This window comes from Vicia villosa, linkage group LG2 (assembly GCF_029867415.1).
Source record: "Vicia villosa cultivar HV-30 ecotype Madison, WI linkage group LG2, Vvil1.0, whole genome shotgun sequence".
Classification (NCBI taxonomy): domain Eukaryota; kingdom Viridiplantae; phylum Streptophyta; class Magnoliopsida; order Fabales; family Fabaceae; genus Vicia; species Vicia villosa.
In genome coordinates, this window is record NC_081181.1 from 61,920,286 (window position 1) to 61,937,815 (window position 17,530).

The window sequence follows — 17,530 nt, forward strand, 5'->3', positions numbered from 1 at the left end:
CCATTTACCCTTACTTTCAATTTCTGAGTCAGTAGATCCTATCATTCCATCGGACCCATGCTTTCCAATCATAGTTTCATACAACAATCATTCTCTTTGAAAACCTTGTATTGGCACCTAGGCTACATTACAAGCTATCACCATTTGACCACTACTCACTATAAATATTTCCATCAGAAAAATAAATTTCTCTTTCCCCAGCAGATATCAAAACAAAAATAAGGATATCATTTACACCATCTTCTCTTTAGGACAAATTTCTGGTACTTTGATATTTAATCTTCTTCTACCTTGAACGCTCGAAAGGCTAGCGCCAATCTCACCTTCAGGTTTAAGACGATAAATAGGGGCAGCTGTCATACCCCAAATTTGTCCTACCCCTTTACTTCTAACTGGCTTAGGCTTTGCATTCATGTACATACATCACTTAGGTCATAATTCATACCCATGCATGCATATCATTGGTACCAATCAAAGACTAGCAAGAAAGAGCTTTTATGATAAGGAACTTCCTACCAAATGTGAGGACCGGAGATTTGATTATGTGGCTTCGTTTTCATGGAAGTATTCCTGGATTAGGGTTTTCCTCAACTCAAGGCATTGATGGAGGTGTACAAGTCTAGAAGTCACCTGACCCTCTTAATCAGGGTTCCCTTGACCAAAGACAACCAGTTGACTTCCTGGTCAACATTTAATCAGAAATGGACTCTATGAGGGAGAAGCTCTCATTTGACTATGTGGATCTGATTATTTGACTAGATTTGACTGGAGATGATTTAATCAAGAGTTTCATCAATAATCAGAAAAAAGCAGTACAGTTGACTTTAGGGTCAAAATTAGAAGATTTATTCAAATATTGACTTTTGGTGGAAAAATCAGTCAAGAAAAGTCAGAGAACGGATAAAATTAGGAGTTTGACAAAAAGTTGCCAAAAATAGAAAAATGACAAAAATAGAAAGTTTTGACACTTAGAATTTTTTGGCTCTTTAATCTTGTTGAGCAGCCCACTTCACAGCATGTTTACACGTGGCATTTGGCATCTTTTCAGAAAATGGTCAACATCAATGTTGTTCATCTCATGGATATGAACAACTTTGTAGTTGGACATTTTCCCATTTGAAGCTTGGATCAAGAGATATTGAGGTTTGAAGTTGCTGAAAAGTCATTTGAGCCAAGTCACAATTCAAGTCACGAGCCAAGTCATGCCCTAGCATTTTACCAAACACTTGGTATGCCAAATGTCAAGCCAATTTTAGAGCTCTACAAAAATTCCATGGAAGTAAACTTGGTATGCTCCCATTCTTTGCCATGTCCTCTACACTATGGAATAAGAATCAGCCCATGTGGACAAAGAATGAATCATTTACAAGGCTCCAAAGTCACATGTTCATACTGGTCCAAGTTATGCATCTGGCTGGGCATGAATCCTGGTCACGTATGTCATTTTCATAAACACATGGTGGGTTACTTTCAAGTCCAGTTTTCATCCTCCACAAATCTCCATTCTGAGCAAGCTTGGTCTCTAGCAATTCTATGCCATGCCCTCTATCCAATGAGATCAGGATCATTAATTTTGGACGAGCGTGGAACAAGATAGAGACACTCAAAGTCGCTCCCTGACCATACCACACCTTTTCCACGAATTTGAAGCCAGGTCAGGCCAGGCACGCACCATACCATGCAGTGTTATTCCACCATGTTCCAAGTCAGTTTGTGAGAACTCCATGCATCATCTCAAGACACTTCCAACACCATTACTACACCATTACATGTCCTCTTTACAATGAACCCGAGAGCGAATCAGTTGGTGAACCATGGTGAGAGATATGCACAAGCAAAAATGGTGTCTTGGAAAGAATATTGGCTCGAGATTTATGCCACATACTTGCAGCGTGCACCAGTTCACTATTTTCCATAAATAACCATGCAATTCATGCTCATATAAAAACAACAGAAGGAGCTACTACAAAGGCTATGCTTGTTCACTAAGTAGAAGAGGGAGAAGCTATGCTACATGCCACTCCACCATAACACCCAATACACCTCACACTATAAAAGACTCTCTCTTCACAAACTCAAGCTCTCTCTCTCACCTTTTTCACTTTCTCATAAAAACTCTCACTTCATTCTCTGCATTCTCTCGTGACTCTCTCATTTTTCCCTCACCACTTTCTCATCTCTCTCCCTTCAATCATCTTCAAGAGTTTGTTACGTTTTGTAAAAAACTTTCACTCCACCATAACCATCTTCATCAAGCTCCTCCACCAATAACTATCTTCTCCGATCAACAACCACCGCCTACATCCATAACCGATTCGTCACCATCATCTCAAATCACAATCACAACTGATTTACATCTTCTTCTATCTCCATCATCAAGCCAAAGTTTGCTCTATCATCATTACGGTACAAATGGCGAGACCTCCAAAAGTGAGTCCGGTTCTCAGTTGAAGATTCGCAGCAAGGATCTATAGCAATCATCAGCATCTTCATCAGTTGGAACTTGAACCGGTGGCGCTTTCTTTCTCTTCTTGTTTTCAAGATCAACATGTGAGTTCACTGAACATTCCTCAGCATGCTATTCATCTATGATAGGTCATGAAATGTATGTGTTGCATTCTTATGTGCTTTGTGTTCTTGATGATTGGATCTGATTTTCCTGAAATAACGGTTGTTAAAACGTTTGAATCGTTTAATCGGAGGCTAGGAGTGAACATGAACACATTGATTTGTTTAGTATTGCTGTTAGAGTAGATCCATGGAATTAGGGTCTCGTATGTGTAATCGGTTTAATTGATAGAGTGAGTTTTAATGAAAATGGAGATTAGATTTGGATAGAGCGTGAAAAACCGAGCGGAAATGTGTGTGATTCTAAAAATTTCTGGGCGAATTATAGAACTCCGGCGCGGTGAGGCCGCCGGAGAAGATAACCGGAGGCTGCTCCGGCGTTTCTGTTATGGCATCTCCATTTAACTCCGCCTGCGTGCGTGTCTTGACGTGGTTGGTTCGCTTGCTTCCCTTTTTGTTTTATTCAAATGATTGGCCGGTTATGTGGCATTCTCTAATTGGTCCGGGCCATACTTTTGTCTTACGTGCTTTAAGTTGGGTGCACCGATTGATACTTGTTACCTATATCATTTCTATGTCACATGATTAAAATCACACATAAAAATAAGTGTTGCATAAAAATGGATAATGAACAATTATTGTGAGGATTCGGGCCATGATTGATTGGGCCTTAGCGCCATTAATTTCTGTACCCCTGGCAAATAGGCCCACGCGCGCCTTCAACATGATTTTAGTTCAAGTCTCTTTACTAACACACCCCCAGACTTAGGCAGATTTTGCAAATGTTTAGGAATTGTATTTTCTCATAGCTTTAGATTCATAAACCAGTTTTAGTTCAAATAAAAAATGAATAAAAATAGGTTTTAGATAGATATATGTGTGTACATAATTGGGGCATTTTTCATAGATTTTTAGAAATTAGTTTGCTATTTTTAATAAATCATTTACTTTGGTATGTTCATATCTTTTCATGTTTTGATAGGATTTACCAATTAATTTCGTTTAACGACTTAGGAGTTGAATTTAACCACCAATTTTTGTATGATTGTTGTAGACTAACCCATGATGTTGTGTACAAAAAATGATTTCCTAATTCTTTGTTTTGATTGGTATTTGGTTAGCTTTGTTTAACTCGATTAATATGCGTTTCTAATGGATACTTGTGACGTTTGTGCTCTCAAATTGAAATGCATTCATGCAATAATGTTGGTTCCTTTTTGTACATATAATTAGGGATGTTTAGAGGTCCTAAGACCTGGAATTGAAAATTTTAGATCATGTTTTCCTATTTTACTTGATTTTCCTTTCTCACATATGAATAACTTGTTTTCGATTGACGATCGCACCGTAACTTGTACAAATGACCCGTAATTTTGTGTGAAACCCCTTGGCATGATTTTGTGATTGTTTAGGCATCTAGTAAAGGCTATTTGCTACTGACTTGTACCATTTGATTGCATGTTTCTAGCTTCATTCACAATTCGAAACCGTTTAGCTAGTATTAACCTAGTGTTGTCTAGTTTTGGGTAGAGTTTTGTATTGCTTCATGCTAATTGACTAATATGGATTAACATAGGATATTGGAACTAAATGAATGAGTTTGCTACTGAATTCAAGCCTAGCTCATATGTTCACTTGTCTTTTTTTTGATTAATTGATGTTTGTCCGCTAGTTGGTAAGTAACGATGCATGCGATACTTTGGTAACTTCTTGTGGATATTTTTGTATGACACCGTGATGCTTTTGTATTTGATTTGGGACATTCAATCCCTTGTTTTTCTACTGACTTGGGGCTTCTTTCTCTCGTGTCCATGCTTAGCCTCTCATTCCTTGCTTTGATGTTGCTTATTCCTTACTATTGCTTGCCATGTTCCCTTAGACTCTTCCTTCTTTGTTAAGAGGAATTGAGATAGGATAGTTATCCTTGACCTTAGGGCCATGAATAGATTAGAATAACTTAGATTAGATGTTAGATCTAGTTCCCTATTGCATTCTTTTTCTTTTCAACTTTTAAAACATTAATAAAAGGAAGATGCGAATCACATTAAGAAAGTGATAGAGAAATGAGTGAGATTCATTACCTAATCTGTTTCTCAATCACTTAGTGGCATAGAAACGAGTGGGATTCATTCCCTAATCTGTTTCTCGGTCACTACTTAATGGGAGAGAAATGAGTGGGATTCATTCCCTAATCTGTTTCTCAAACATTAATTAATGGGAGAGAAATGAGTGGGATTCATTCCCTAATCTGTTTCTCAAACATTACATAATGGGATAGAAGTGAGTGGGATTCATTCCCCAATCTGCTTCACGATCATTATACATTTTTATGTGATTCGGATTGCAAAGTAAATTCCCTTAAAAAATACGCAACCAAAAACACATAAAACACCTAACAATGGTTCAAACTAAAACAAAAATAGAGAAAGTGGTGAGTGGCCCGGTATTGGGAACTGTTCACCACTCATCTACCCTAAAAGACACAAACCAATCATTTCTTTTTCTTTTGCCTCGTTGGCACCTAAGGGCAATGTCATTTCCGTTCGTATGCATCGTAGGTCTTCCCTTATGCAAGAACGTGGACGTTGACTCCGCCCAATTAAAAAACACGAAAACAAACAGAAAATCTTTAGCCGAGCTACGGTAACTCTGATTCCTGAAAAGGATACGTAGGCAGCGGGGTAGGGCCCGTGCGAGTACAATTCTTTATTTTCCCTACATTTTGCATTCATTCGCATTTAGACATAGACATAGTTATGCACCCATTAGATAGAAACAAACATAGGTGGATACCATCGAGTACGATGGGCGTGAGGGGTGCTAGTACCTTCCCCTTGCGTAACCGACTCCCGTACCCTGATTCTCTGGTCGTAAGACCCTGTTCCTTCCTTTGTTAGGTTTCCTGGTATTCCTTTCCCTTATGGGATAAATATATTGGTGGCGACTCTGTTCATTTTTCGCGAGCGTGCGACAAGTATCATACGAATATGATGAGAATTTGAGACTTATTGAACATCAAATGTAAGATTAGGTGTTTAGTAAGGAAGTTGGGTGCTGCTAGAATACAGATCACTGGCAGAAGCATTGTAAGTTCTTGACAGTTGTTGATGGCTGATCAGTGCATTTTGATGCACATTCTTCTATGTTTTTACTTAAGCATTTCCATGGTTTGTTTTGTTTATTTTTATATTTTATGATGTTTTTATAATTTAGTTTATTTGTGCCTTTGTTTGATTTTCGCACTTTATTTTCAACATTAGCAGTCTGCACTAAAATGATCATAACTGGAGCTCTGAGAATCAGATCGACGCGTTCTAATAATCGTCGGAAAGCTAAGAGAAAGAGCTACAATTCTCGTGTTGGAGTCGAAGTCAGATTCAGAACTCATATTTTCCAGAATTGCGTTTGAAGTTGCAGCAATAGTTTTTTATTTAGTTTTGGATTGTTAGTTTTGGGTCTGGGTTATGTCTGTTTGACCCAGTTGGGTTATGACCCGAATTCTTGTTTCTCTCTAGTACCTAGGTCTGGCCGTAGTGTTCAAGGTCACTTTTATTTTTCACGAAATAATTTTGAAAGCTTTGTACGAATGACGAGGAACTAATCCCCGAAGGCAATTTCTGCTGATTACGGTTTCCAATACTTTGAGGTTTTTAATCTTTAATCCAATTTCTTCTCCCTTTCGATATTAATCTATATGTCTTGTTTTCTTAATTCGAGTTGTATAGAATATTATTGATTTATACCGATTGATTGATGTTCCCTTACCTTTATCGTATTTTATCGTTGCTTAATCGTTAAACTGCGTAAGTTAGAATCGCGTTTACTTAATTCGTGATTGCGCTGATCCGTTTGCTTAATTCGGAAAATAGGAATGAAATCATATAATATCAAGTTCGCGTGTTATTTGGTGTTGTAATCGGTAAGGGAATAGAATCCGCTTAGGGGATTGAAGTTTATTGAACCAGTGATAAGTCGGTAACCGAATCAGTAGAATTGTCGTTTTAGCTTATTTACATAATCACTTATTTTAATCACTTTTTCACTCTGTTATTATTTTATCGATCCTAAACCAAACCCCCCCTTAAACGATTTTGTTTAGTTAATATAATACAAGAATCCTTGTGAGACGATATCCGAGTTGTCGTTACCGTCGTTACTACAGTTTACAAAACACTCGTTTTTGATCTGTGCGCGACAGCAGATCAAATTGGCGCCGTTGTCGGGGATTCTTGTTATTATTAATCGTTTTTAGAGTCATAGGTTTAGTGTTCTCATGTTTAGGCCTTATTTTTCTCACGGTTTTGGCCAGTCCGCGTTCAGATTGTAAAACGTTTTTTCCTACTGGGAGCAGAAAAATCGTGCGATCAATACTCCTCTACTCTAAAAGAGTAAGAGAAATCGACCCAAAATTGTCAAATTCCTCTTTTATCTATTTTTAATTAATTATTCACTGTTTTGTCAGTTTTGAAAAATTCCAAAAAAAATCCCAAAATTCGTATTTGTCTTAATTAGTTTAAATTTCGTGTTTTTATATTTTTATGAATTTATTTTAATCGTTTTCCTTCTTTCTATTTCTTTCTGCCTATATAGGATATAATTGGTATTTCTGTGTTTGTTGAACCATGGCTGAACAAAGAACTTTGACACAGTTGGATGTCCCTAATGTGAACTATAATGGTTTATGTATTGACTATCCTGCGGCCGATGCACCTTTTGAATTGGAATATGGTTTAACAAATTTGTTGCCTAGGTTTAATGGTTTTGCAGGCGAGGATCCGCATAAGCATATGAAGTAATTTCAGGTTGTGTGCTCTGCACCTTCCGAACCCTCACTAGAGGATATTGTCAAACAAATGGCTGCAAATAATCTTCAGTATCAGGAGCAAACAGATTATACTCTTCAGACTTTGCAAACACAGATTGGACAACTTGTCACTTTGATGAATGCCATTCAGCAAGCTCAAGGATCAAACCAACAACCCTTGGAAGAGCAGTTTGTTTTTCAAATAGAGTTGCTTTCTAAAACTGTTGATGATACTCGTACTGATTTGCTTGCATTTGATTTTCCATCACTGTCTGATTTTGATGATGTTTACTCATGTTTTGATTGTACTGACACTAACATTTGTGTTGTATGTGCTAAGATTGATGCTGCCTTGAAGGGTAACATATTTACTACAGGTGAAGTTGTTATCGATGAAGCTGTTCATGCAGCTGATACTCTTGACATCCCGGCTGCCCCAAGCACTCCTTCCATTGAACAACCACCTTTCCGAGAGCTGAAACCAATTCCTGAAAATCTTAAATATGCTTATTTAGAGATGAATGAAAAACTTCCGATTATAATTTCTTATAAACTTTATTTTGATCAAGAAAGTAAGTTTTTGCAGGTTTTGAAGAAGCATAAGAAAGGAATTTGATGGACCTTGGATGACATTTGCTAATTCAAATTTGTATTCCAACCAATCAGTTTTCTCTAATAGTACAAGTGGCACTCTCTTTTTATAAAATTGATGTTGCATCTTAATAACCATTGGGTTTTCCCTCTCCATTTAATCCTATGAACAATTGCTAACATCCTCTATACCCTTTCATTCCACGGTTTTTTCCTCACTTTTCATTTCTTTCCTTTTCATCTCTCTGCAGACCTCGTCTCCCTTTCACATTCAAAACCCTAACCCTCTCTATCTCCAAATTCAAAACCCAAACCACACCACCCAACCACCTCGTCTCCCTTTCACCGTGCATTCCCATTGTTCCTCGTCTCCCTTTCACCTTCTCAGCTTTTCGGGTAAGATTTCTTACTTTGTTTTCGAAGATTCCATTTTTGTAGGTAACACCTGCTCTGGTTGCGTTTTTTGGATTTTGTTTCAACTTCTCCAACATTAAAGCTTTCGTATTCGTCGTGTTATTCTTCGCAACGGATAAAAGTTTCGTGAAATCATGTTTTAGTTTTTTAGGTAGACAAACTTTTGAGTTTTTTTGTTGCGTTTTGGGTTTTTGTTTCAGCTTCTCCGACATTTAAGATTTTGTATATATAAGATTGGTTCTGGGTGTGATTTATATTAACCATAACAATTTCATTTTTGTAGGTAAACAATCTTTTGGGTTTTGGTAATTTTCCCTACAACTATTTAAACTTGTGCTTTGTAGATTCGGTTTTGGTGCTCACTTTAAAGATTTGGTTTTTTTGTTCTTTCTGTTTAAGTTTTGTAATAGATCCTACTTTGGTAACCGTCCCGAATCCAGATAAGAAAGTTGCGCTGTGGATACAATTATTACATCATATTGGTATGTATATGGTGCTGCATAAAAAGCAATGTATTCATAATGGCAATTGATTATTTTTGCATTGTAGGTCAGGATGTTGCTCGAACAGACCGATCCCTTCAAAATGCCCTTTTTTGTAATTTGCTAATTCAAATTTGTATTCCAACCAATCAGTTTTCTCTAATAGTACAAGTGGCACTCTCTTTTTATAAAATTGATGTTGCATCTTAATAACCATTGGGTTTTCCCTCTCCATTTAATCCTATGAACAATTGCTAACATCCTCTATACCCTTTCATTCCACGGTTTTTTCCTCACTTTTCATTTCTTTCCTTTTCATCTCTCTGCAGACCTCGTCTCCCTTTCACATTCAAAACCCTAACCCTCTCTCTCTCCAAATTCAAAACCCAAACCACACCACCCAACCACCTCGTCTCCCTTTCACCGTTCATTCCCATTGTTCCTCGTCTCCCTTTCACCTTCTCAGCTTTTCGGGTAAGATTTCTTACTTTGTTTTCGAAGATTCCATTTTTGTAGGTAACACCTGCTCTGGTTGCGTTTTTTGGATTTTGTTTCAACTTCTCCAACATTAAAGCTTTCGTATTCGTCGTGTTATTCTTCGCAACGCATAAAAGTTTCGTGAAATCATGTTTTAGTTTTGTAGGTAGACAAACTTTTGAGTTTTTTTGTTGCGTTTTGGGTTTTTGTTTCAGCTTCTCCGACATTTAAGATTTTGTATAGCCTATGTTCTTCTTCACAACACATATAAGATTGGTTCTGGGTGTGATTTCTATTAACCATAACAATTTCATTTTTGTAGGTAAACAATCTTTTGGGTTTTGGTAATTTTCCCTACAACTATTTAAACTTGTGCTTTGTAGATTCGGTTTTGGTGCTCACTTTAAAGATTTTGTTTTTTTGTTCTTTCTGTTTAAGTTTTGTAATAGATCATTCTTTGGTAACCGTCCCGAATCCAGATAAGAAAGTTGCGCTGTGGATACAATTATTACATCATATTGGTAAGTATATGCTGCTGCATAAAAAGCAATGTATTCATAATGGCAATTGATTATTTTTGCATTGTAGGTCAGGATGTTGTTCGAACAGACCGATCCCTTCAAAATGCCCTTTTTTGTAATTTGCTAATTCAAATTTGTATTCCAACCAATCAGTTTTCTCTAATAGTACAAGTGGCACTCTCTTTTTATAAAATTGATGTTGCATCTTAATAACCATTGGGTTTTCCATCTCCATTTAATCCTATGAACAATTGCTAACATCCTCTATACCCTTTCATTCCACAGTTTTTTCCTCACTTTTCATTTCTTTCCTTTTCATCTCTTTCCTTTTCATCTCTCTGCAGACCTCGTCTCCCTTTCACATTCAAAACCCTAACCTTCTTTCTCTCCAAATTCAAAACCCAAACCACACCACCCATCCACCTCGTCTCCCTTTCACCGTTCATTCCCATTGTTCCTCGTCTCCCTTTCACCTTCTCAGCTTTTCGGGTAAGATTTCTTACTTTGTTTTCGAAGATTCCATTTTTGTAGGTAACACCTGCTCTGGTTGCGTTTTTTGGATTTTGTTTCAACTTCTCCAACATTAAAGCTTTCGTATTCTTCGTGTTATTCTTCGCAACGCATAAAAGTTTCGTGAAATCATGTTTTAGTTTTGTAGGTAGACAAACTTTTGAGTTTTTTTGTTGCATTTTGGGTTTTTGCTTCAGCTTCTCCGACATTTAAGATTTTGTATAGCCTATGTTCTTCTTCACAACACATATAAGATTGGTTCTGGGTGTGATTTCTATTAACCATAACAGTTTCATTTTTGTAGGTAAACAATCTTTTGGGTTTTGGTAATTTTCCCTACAACTATTTAAACTTGTGCTTTGTAGATTCGGTTTTGGTGCTCACTTTAAAGATTTGGTTTTTTTGTTCTTTCTGTTTAAGTTTTGTAATAGATCCTTCTTTGGTAACCGTCCCGAATCCAGATAAGAAAGTTGCGCAGTGGATACAATTATTACATCATATTGGTAAGTATATGATGCTGCATAAAAAGCAATGTATTCATAATGGCAATTGATTATTTTTGCACTGTAGTTCAGGATGTTGTTCGAACAGACCGATCACTTGTCTTTTACGAAGATGAAGGTAATCAAGCAAAACTTTGGGATGTTTTGTCGATTAATGCTTGGTTGGACAATAATATTGGTTATGTACAAGGTTGGTTACTATACCTTTCAATTTTTTAATCTTAAACTGAAAGAGCTTCATGAAGTTTCTTAGTGGATTATTTTCTTTACAGGAATGAATGATTTTTACTCACTTTTGGTTATTCTTATTGAGAATGAAGCAGATTGCTATTGGTGATTTGACCGTGCGATGCGGAGAATGTTATAGTCATATCATGCAGGAGAAAATTTTCCTGTTCTGTTCTTTGTGTTCTCCCTTTATGTCATGTTATTGTGTTCTTCAGATTTTGGGCGACATAACCTCGAGTCTTGATGCTAAAAAGGCATGTGACGAAGCATTGAAGCTTCAAAAAACATACCTGCTCAAGGCAAGTTTATTTCATTCCCATTGTGCTTTAATTTTTTGTTTGTTTGGTGTCAGTTTGATTTGAAAAGAGTTTGAAATGTCTGTTTTTACTCATGCAGACCACAAAGAAGGCATGACAGAACAACATTAGATTTTTTTAAAACTATTTGATGGCGGCTATGGTTGCATGATCTTCCCAGGTTTCAGTTTATCCTGACAATCTATTGCTTTCATTATTTTGCTATAACTTTTTTAGCTTATGGAGGATCTTTCAGTGCAGGGTAGTGATGAAGAGTTTGATGATCAATTAGAGGTGGGAAGCAGTGATGATTTCAGTGACGATGGTGAAAAACATCTTCAGTATAGAGCATTATTTTTTGTAAGCTCTCATCTCTTTTTATTTATACTTTTGTACTTATTACTTCTCCTTTTTTCTTTGGGAGTTCATTCAGAGGAAATACGATGTGCTTACCCTGAATTCTAGGGATCAAGGAGATCCAGTTAACAACGTTACAAATAAAGTTACTTTTGGATCCAAAGGAAGCAATAGCACTGAATTTGAATATACTGCTGCCTGCAACACTAAATATTGTATGTTTATTTTGATCTCTATATTGATTTAATTTAATTTTGGAAATTTTTGTTTTTATTATATTTCATGATGTGATTTAGCTTATTTTAATGTCGCTAAGCCATCATCTGGTTTCATCTTCAGGATTATGCAAAGACGGTATCAGTTTTGGAACCCCTGTTTCAAAGGATTGACTCCATAACTGACTTATGTTGTATACTATTGGACATTGTTTACTTTTAAAAAATTACAATGGGGGTTTTAATGGATTTGTTTTGACCCTTTCTCTGTGTGATCTTTCCTAAAGCAGTCAACAACTCTACATATTTTTCTTATGCTTCTTGATACTAGCCTTGCTTGCAATGATTCATCAAAGTCATATGTAAGTTCGGTACGATATTTTCATTATTTGGTTCACTCTTTTAACGATTGCAAGCTCATGTTTTCAATTGTCCCTATCAGCATCCTGGAATGCCTTTTATCCATACCAAACATATTCACCAGCCCTTTGCACAGGTATAGGAATTTACATAAAACTTTCAAGTATGAGTAAGGTGGAATTTTCCATGATGTGTTTTCTAATTCTTATACACTTCCACATTTTCTGTGACTTTTTTCCTATTTTCTTTTCGTCCCGGTTACCACCAATTTCACATTTAGAATGATGCAATTTCTCAATTGTTAACAAATCATACTCAACAATACACCTGATAGAAGGGTAATAATAGGATTTATATTATTAGTATGGTTATTGGGCTTTTAGTAGTGTTTGGGGAATTAGTGGCTATGTCGGAGTCGAGGGCCTGGATGGTGACGAGGGGTCTTGCGGCTACCATTTCTGGGGAAGGAAATGGGGAAGCTGAATTAGGGTTTTGGATACTGGCCTTACCGCTAAGCTTTTACTTGGATTTGCCGGTTTCGGCGGAATCATGAAATCAACAATTTTGTGAAAATCCAAGAAGTTGGAAAAATGTTTAGCGCTAGGAATTGTTACAGATACAGGATATGTAATTTCCTTACAAAATGTAGATGCTTTGGAGAAAGGCAAATGAGTTTCTTTGTGCTTAACAGTGGGGGAAAGCTTCTGAACTTGTAGGTCACCATCAATGGCAGGAATTTGTTCGACAACAGATTCTTCATGAAAAGAAGTTTCATCGGTAGATTTCATCGGTTCCGGATCTGGCTGCTCCTCCTCATCTTCTATTGGCAAAATTTCTCTCCATTCAGGTTTAAAATGATAGAGAAACACAGTAGTGAAAGAATCCCAATTAGTCAGTGGTTTATATTGAGATCTCCATATCCACCATCGAAGAGCACGACCTCGAAATGAAGTGATAGCTTTTACAATTTTTAATGTTTCCCGTGTTCTTTGCTCTTTAAAAATTTTCTCAATGCAAAGAATCCACCAGTAAGCATCTTCTTCTTCTTCTCCATAGAACACTGGAAAAGCCATGTAATGTGAAAGAATGAGATCAAAATGAAAGCACCAATTGATAGGAAGCTAATCCTATCAAGACTATCAATTTAGGGTTCAACAATAAAAAGAGGAAGACATTAAAATAAACTAAGAAAATAGAGATAAAAAGATAACCTTTGATTTCTTTGATTGCTCCCAAATGTCTCTATGAGACTACATTATATAACTTTCTTAATGGATAATAATAATAATAACATAAAAGCCCAAACACTACTAAAAGCCCAATAACCATACTAATAATATAAATCCTATTATTACCCTTCTATCAACACCACTTCATACGAGGGTATCACCAATGAAAATACACCAACTGTGACATTGGCAGATCCAAAGACCTCACTGTGACTGTTCTTTCCTTCTTGGTTTTATGTGTTGTTCTTAATTTGTTTTTTGTCTTAATCTTGTTCAAGTTATAAATGTTCAAGTTATTGGAACAAGTTGTTAAGAGACTTATGAGAGATTTATTGTAGGTGGTGGCATGTTCAACGATGAGAATGATTCTTTTCCAGACAAAATTTATAGATGGTGTTTCAATAGTTTAGCAAACTGTTACAACGTAGAACAAGTGATATACTGTTCTTTACAGTCTCAGTATAGGTTGTTTCAACATAGGTTATTTTTCTTTGTGTTCTACTAGGAATACAACTCTAGCAAATATACCTTATGGTTGTGCAAAATGAGGGATAAGGTGTGACCCTTCAAAATTAAGTATATCTGAATTAGAGAGACTTACATGAGTTTTTTCTCAGAAAATTCATGATCTAATTGAACACACATGGATGTGTCTGCAGTGCACCTGATATTGGAACAGGACCACAGGTTAGTAGTGCAGACTTAGGAAGTTCGGAAACTTTTATGTTGTGATAAAACTTTAATTTGAACTTTTGGAAATCAAATTATCTTAATGTATGGTACATATGCAAACCATGGCATGTATACTAGATGAATATTCTAGATTTCACATATACTCGCTGGTTGTGACAGGAAAACCTTGAGTAAGTAGTTGTTTGTTCGTGACTCTAGCTTATTCACATGGTAAATGTGGTGAGCTTAGAGAAACCCATGCTTGAAGACTGTGATGTTTTCATCCCAACAGCTCTCGGGGGTGTCATCAATAGATGGTACTTTGCCTTTTTATTTACAAACAAATAAAGAAGCTATTTTGATATTCACTTTTCTATTCTTTTGGTATTGATGAAGGGAAAATGCAAATGATCTAAAGGCAACAATTTAGTAGAACCATCCAATCACCCAACTGATCCAGAGACTGATGAGGTTAGTTTCTTATTCTTTTCTCTTTCCTTCTCTTTCACAATCAAGTTTATAATGAAGAAATTACAATACAACGTCTATACAAATATTAAGGAAGACAATCAAGACATGCCTTTCTCTAAACATGTCTTGAACTTGTCATGTACAGAGGAATATTGGATTAGGGAAACCAAAATCCGTTCATGATGATTATACATAAGGTGAGGTCAATTTACACATAATTTATTTTAAAAAGTCCTTAATGTCGTGCTGCTGGTTTACTGTTTTCCTGGTTACCAATTGGAAGAGAAATGCAAGGCTTGTAGTCTCAAGAAAAGAAATTGATTGCAGAGATTAAGAATTATGGTCAACATGCGTCTTTTGAATACACCTGCATCAACATGAACAAAACTACTCCCACATGAACCTTATGCTGCAGCAAATTAATAATTGTGATTCTGCTATGCTAATGACTCTGCTATGCTAATGACTTCACAATGATATATGAGAGTGATTCAATACATATAATTACTTCTTTGATTGTAATCTCTTCTATTATGACATGAGAAAGACTTTCAATGTTTTTCAATTTGTGTGTATGTGACTTATATACCAAACTTTGATCAATTATGGTTTATAATTTATAAGTTCTTTATTGTGTCTTTTTGAACATTATTTGAATATACATATATAATTTGTTTTCATTCTTAAAGTTAGATATTGGATTATAACAAAGTGTAATTTATAGGATTCCTTATTGCATCTCTTAAAACATAAATAAAAAAGAGAATTACACTATAACTTAAGTTATTTTCTTTTGAAACAGTGTCTCTATTAATTAGTAATGGTTTTGCTTTATAGAAAATTTGTTGCACATGTGTGTACTCACTTTTATTATTTCATCTCAATTAAACTAATTTTAAATTTAAGGGTGTTGTATTAACCATATGATATATAATAAAGAAGTTAATAATCTCCACGCTTAAGTTCAAAAGCACCGTAACTTTCATGGGCTTAAAAATCAGCATCACAAGGGCTAAGTAACATGAAGTAGAGATGCAATGCTTGACACTAACAAATGAACTCATACAACCATTGGTTATTTATAATCTTAAAATGTAAAAAATAGATGAAAAAGAGCATGTGTTAGATATAAATAAGAACTTATAAACCTGTGATGAAATATAAGTCAATATTTTAATTTTTTATTATAAATTAAGTAAAAGATAGTAATGAATAAATTAAGGATTACTTTCATATTAATATTAATTAAAAACACTAAAAATGTAGAAACTTTTACATTTAAAAAACTCTCTACTACGCTAGATTTCCTAGGTTCTGATTTGACTGTTTTTTGGAAAAAATACACTATGATCAACTCATCTTTAAATGCCAAGCCAATTTTGCACAAGGTATATTTATATGATGTACCATACTCGTGAGAATTGTGGTATTACTATTTAGTGAAAATCAGCACTTTTAATCCATATTTAATTTTTATTTCAGAGTAATGAATACAATGAGTGTGAGACCCGATAATTCGTGCATTTTAGTTAGCTTAAATATTAATTATCGAGCAATTACTAACAATCATTTTCTTTTCTATTACACTAATGTTTGTATGTATTTTACAAATATTTTATTTTTATTTGAGAAAATTTTAGACATAAGTGTAAAAAAATATCATTTCCAAATCATAATTTATAGTTTCTCATTTGTAATTTGTAATGCAACTCCTGTGAATTTTATTACTAAATTTATCAATTTATTAGTATTCTAAGAAAACAATGATCGATATTCATAAATTTTAGTAACTTTTATAAATTTTATCATTGAAACTTACTATTTTTACAGGTCACTATTACCATAATATCTTTTTTATTTTAATCAACATAAATATAATCTTATTAGTGATATTTATAAATATTTATAGTTATAAGATATATTAGATTTAACGTGTTGGTGATTTACTAAATATTTATTTTAAATATTTATAATTATTAGTGATATTATAATAAAAGGTATATATCAACAATAACCAAGTCTTATCGAATGATTTAAGCAGCGTTTTAAAAACTGGACCGGATATCAAACTGGTGAGGGTACCAGGTCACTGGTTTATTGGTCGAACCACTGGATCACTGGTTGAACCGCATGACTAAACCGAGTTAAACCGGATAACTCGGTTGAATAGACCGGTCGTTATAACAAAATTATATAGTTATAAAACCTGTCGAACCGGATGATTCAGTCTCTACAAAATATAACCAGCACTTAAATTTTTAAAAAATATCATATCACAAGTTTATAATTTAAATTCAAATTTTAAACATATGTATCACACATAATAAAATAGTACAAAATTACAATGTATAATTGCAAACAAAGTTTAATCGCAACATAATATAATTGAATAATTTGTAACAAAATAATTTCATTGTCTACTAAATTTAATTTCAAGAAAAGAAAAATTATTTCAATGTTGGAATCTTCTTTTTCAATAGCAAAATCATCGATAACAAAATCAACCGTACCTGCAATATTTTTTATTATTTTTTATTTTTATTTTTATTTTATTTCTTTTATTTTTCATTTTAATTTTCAATAAAATAATCAAAATGATGTTGTTTTAGTTTTTTAAAATAAAAAAATGAAAAAATGCATTTAAACCGCCGGTTTTCCCAGTTTTTCCAGTTTACACCGGTTTTGACCGGTTCACACCGGTTCAATGACATTTCTGATCCAGCTATTGAACCAGATCAGTTACCTGGCCGGTTCCCAATTCGATCGGTCCGACCGGCCGTCCGGTTTTTAAAACACTGGATCTAAGAAAGAAATAAATTTACCAGTGCGGGA

General features: G+C 34.9%; 1 long non-coding RNA gene across 1 annotated transcript; it reads left to right on the forward strand.

Annotated features, from left to right (window-relative positions):
• The first annotated feature begins 14,357 nt into the window (after nt 1-14,357).
• LOC131646206 (uncharacterized) lies at nt 14,358-15,157 on the forward strand. The gene is made up of 3 exons (XR_009297340.1): nt 14,358-14,544; nt 14,624-14,698; nt 14,844-15,157. It is a non-coding gene; the product is annotated as an uncharacterized LOC131646206 (long non-coding RNA).
• The last annotated feature ends 2,373 nt before the right edge of the window (nt 15,158-17,530 follow it).